The 3,858-nt window shown below is 63.7% G+C and overlaps 1 long non-coding RNA gene across 1 annotated transcript; it reads left to right on the top strand.

The window, feature by feature from the left end:
• Window positions 1-600: 600 nt before the first annotated feature.
• LOC144221515 (uncharacterized) lies at window positions 601-3,357 on the top strand. Its single transcript, XR_013332096.1, has 2 exons — window positions 601-864; window positions 2,974-3,357. It is a non-coding gene; the product is annotated as an uncharacterized LOC144221515 (long non-coding RNA).
• Window positions 3,358-3,858: the final 501 nt, after the last annotated feature.

The following is a 3,858-nucleotide window of genomic DNA, read 5'->3' as shown; positions in this document are numbered from 1 at the left end:
GCTGGCACACGGGGCAGGAGCGCCGCGCCGCCTGGGAGAACCAGGGGTCGATGCACTTGCAGTGGTAGGTGTGCGAGCAGGGCAGGATCTTGAGCCGGTCGCCTTCCTCGTACTCGTCCAGGCAGATGGCGCACAGGTCGTTCCGCCGCGTGAACGTGCGCACCTGGGCGCGCTGGCCCTCCTNCCCGGGGCCCGCGGCCCCCACCCCATGGCCGCCCCGTCCTCCCCGCCTCCTCCAGCTGCCAAGGGGCGCTAGGTCCCGCTGGGGACAGCAGACGGGAGGCCTTCGGGCATCTCCAGGGCCTCCCAGGGCGCCCGTGGCCGGGATGGGAAGGGAAGCGAGCTCGAAGCGGGGGCTCAGAGGCAGGTGAGCGGGGCGGCTGGGCCGCGGGCAGCCCGAGGCAGAAACTGCTCCGGGTGGCACCCAGCGGGCATCGAACGTGTCCTTGAAGGCTGGTCTCAGGAGTGGCTGACCTGCCCAGCCGGCCTTGCTGGTGGATGACACTGAGGCCAGGAGCCCCCAGGGTTCTAGATGCCTCTGGCCTCTGTGACATCGTCCTGTGACATCTTGTCCCCAGGAGCCCCGAGTTGCCTAGGGATGTGGCCCGGACAGAATTCCTGGGTCTCTGACCCGGGGGCCTGAGCGGCCTTGGAGAAAACCTGTGGAAGGCTCAGAGCGTCCTCGGCTCCTGGACCCCCTAACGCGGCTACAGCGTGGGCTGGTGGCCCCCAGGGGCACGGATCTGGCATTAGAACTCTCTCTCCGGAGCCTCCCAGAGACCCACCAAGGAAGGTGCCAATGTCACCCCCTTTTCAGATACCCAGAAGGACTCAGACTTGTTCAGGACACCCTCTCCCCATGAGGTCGGTTCTCAAACCCAAATTCCAAACTTCCTCCCTCTCTCCCCCTCTATACCCTCTGCTTCAGCCACAGGGGCCTCCTCACCGCCGCTGCTGTTCCAACACGCCGGGCACGGTCCTGCCCCAGGGCCTTTGCACAGGCTGCGCCCGCTGCCTACAGTGCCTCTCACCTGGGGCTGGCTCTTTCTCAGGACTTGGGTCTGAGTTCAGAGGTCCTTAGAGTTTAACTAGATTTGATGGAGGGAGGTGGGTGGGGGGAAGGTGCCCCGGGCAGGGTGGAGTAGGCAGGAGCAGGTGGTCCTTACCCCACTGCCCGGAATGCCTTCAGTCCTGCGCCAGCTTTATTCTCCCACCTCGGTGCCTGCACTCCAGCCTGGTCCCCAGCTGTGTCCCCGCGCACTCAGCCGGAGCCATGCTGTCAGCCCCATGTCCTCCCTACCGCTCACCCCCCAAACCCGCTCCCTCCCCGAGTCTGCCTCCCACCGGGCCAGGCAGCCTGCTCAAGTCTGGATGGCTGGTTCTGCCATTCGCAAGCTGTGTGACACCAGGTAAATCACTCAGCCTCTCTGGGCCCCAGGTTCCAGATCTGTAAACTGAGCATAATGACGGGGAACCTATCACACAAGACGGGTGGTGCGAGTGGTGAATGAGACAAAGCGCACTCAGCGCTCAGCACTGGGTCTGACCTCATCCCTCTCCCAGACCTGTCCTGCCTCTGCTTTGAAATCTTTCTAGTCAGGGATCTTTCCCTGGTCTCCCCGCCCCCCGCCCCCAGGGCCCTCCAGANGGGCCACTCACCAAGGTCAGGACCCTGCCAATCTCTTAAGTCCAGGGCTCTCCGACGCTCCCAAGGCATCCCAATTCCTGGACCTCTAGGGCCTGGGCAATGCTGCGCGCCATGCCCCGAAGGCCACGCTGCCCCCTCGTGGCATTTGGCCAGGCTGCTTGCTCTCAGGATCCCTGGGCCGCCCCCTGCCTCCCAGGGCAGCCCTCAGCCAGCGACAGAGGGGAGACAGGGACACCCGGGGCAGCCGTGTGGTGACAGACGCAGACACAGAGTGATGTGTCCACAAGCCAAGGGTCACCGTAGCCACAGCAGAACCCGGGGGGGGACACGGGACAGCGTCCCTGGGAGCCCCAGGGGGGGGACACGGGACAGCGTCCCTGAGAGCCCCGGGGGGGGACACGGGACAGCGTCCCTGAGAGCCCGGGGGGGGGACACGGGACAGTGTCCCTGGGAGCCCCGGGGGGGGGACACGGGACAGTGTCCCTGGGAGCCCCGGGGGGGGACAGGGGACAGCGTCCCTGGGAGCCCCGGGGGGGGACAGGGGACAGCGTCCCTGGGAGCCCCGGGGGGGACAGGGGACAGCGTCCCTGGGAGCCCCGGGGGGGGACACGGGACAGTGTCCCTGGGAGCCCCGGGGGGGGGACACGGGACAGCGTCCCTGAGAGCCCAGGGGGGGGACACGGGACAGCGTCCCTGGGAGCCCGGTTGGGGACACCCTGCCGACGCCAGGCCTGGCAGCCCGGCCCCGGGGGGGTGGCGCGTGGTTACTGCAGCCCTAGGACAGGAATGGCCCCTGGAGTCCTTGTCCCCAACAAGGCAAGATGTCCTCACTGAGCATGGAGGGTGCGGAGGGGTGGACTGTCAGAGGGCACAGAACAGCGCGCTGGGAATGTGAGGAGAGTGAGAAGGTCCTGGGGGGGGGGAGGAGAGAGGCTTGNCGCTGGGATCGTTCCCAAAAGTCCCTCGGTGCCCTTGCCTTTCACGTCATTCAAGCAGCCGCCAGTTTCCCTAAGGGACAGGTCCCTGTCCCCGCTGGGACTTTAAAACATCGTTTTGTTTTCAGAGTCTTTGCATTTTGCAGATCCCGTCTCCCCGTGGCAAGAAATGGGGACTTTTTGTGACTCGCAAAAAGTTGTTAAAGAAAGACGACAGGGGAGCCGATATCCAGGGAGCGTTTGGATGGATGGCGGTGGGGGAAAGGGTGGGGAAAGCGGGTCTCCAAAGAGCGCAGGGGAGAGTAGGGCGTCCGGGTCTCCTGGGGGCCTCCTGTGACAAAGTGCCGCAAGCTGGGTGGCCGAGAACATCAGGAGTTAACGTTTTCAAAGGTTCTGGACACCAGAAGTCCAAGGTCAAAGGGTCGGCGGCGTGGCCCTCCTCCTGAAGGCTCCTCTGGCTTCTGGAACCTGCTCGGCCCACGTGCAGATAAGCCAGCAAATTAACACCCCGGGGGGCCGGCCCGGGACCCATGACCGGGGGCACTGGACAAACAGCCCATCTCGCCCACTTCTCGCCTGAAATGACTGTGGGGTGCCCGACCGTCACCACCTCCAGGAGGACCTCCGTGGGGCTGAGCTCCGGCTGCTCTCGTGACAATGTGCTTGCCGCTGGTGCTTCCTTCCCCAGATGCCTTCCCTTTCCTGTCTCCCACCCCCCAACCCCCTCCCAGGGTTTTCTGAAATCATTGCCAAAAAAAATAATCTCTACCCACATTCTTGTCTCGGGGTGCTGCTTCTGGGGAAGCCAAAACTAAGACCTTGGCTGAGAAGAGGGGCAGCACCTAAGAAAACAGAACAGAGACCAGACAGGTCCTGAAAACAGCATCTGGACGCCTGGATCTAGCTGAGCCTAAAGGCTGGCTGATCAACACCTCTTCCCCTGTTAGATGAACGAATATATTCCCTTTTTCTGCTTGGGGGGGGGTCTATCCCCAAAGAACTAACCTCACAGGGGACTGGGGAGGCTTCCAGAACCTCAGGCCAGAAGGGACACTAGGCACAGTTGCAAGCCTGACTTTCTTTCTCTCCTTCACCCACATCTCCTTCCCCAAATGTACGTAGGGGGAGCCTCAGCGGTGCTGGCCCGGACACGCTGAGGCTGAGGCTGTGTCGCTCCTCAGACTATTAGACACAAAACACAGGTCAGCTAGGGCAGTGGGATCAGCGTCCTGTGGTCCCCAATTTCCTGGAGCTCAAGGTCAGGTCTCCCTCCCT

Source organism: Crocuta crocuta, unplaced genomic scaffold (genome assembly GCF_008692635.1).
Source record: "Crocuta crocuta isolate KB4526 unplaced genomic scaffold, BGI_CrCroc_1.0 scaffold110, whole genome shotgun sequence".
Classification (NCBI taxonomy): domain Eukaryota; kingdom Metazoa; phylum Chordata; class Mammalia; order Carnivora; family Hyaenidae; genus Crocuta; species Crocuta crocuta.
Note: the sequence above shows the minus strand (reverse complement) of the source record. Positions and strands in the feature narration are given on the sequence as shown.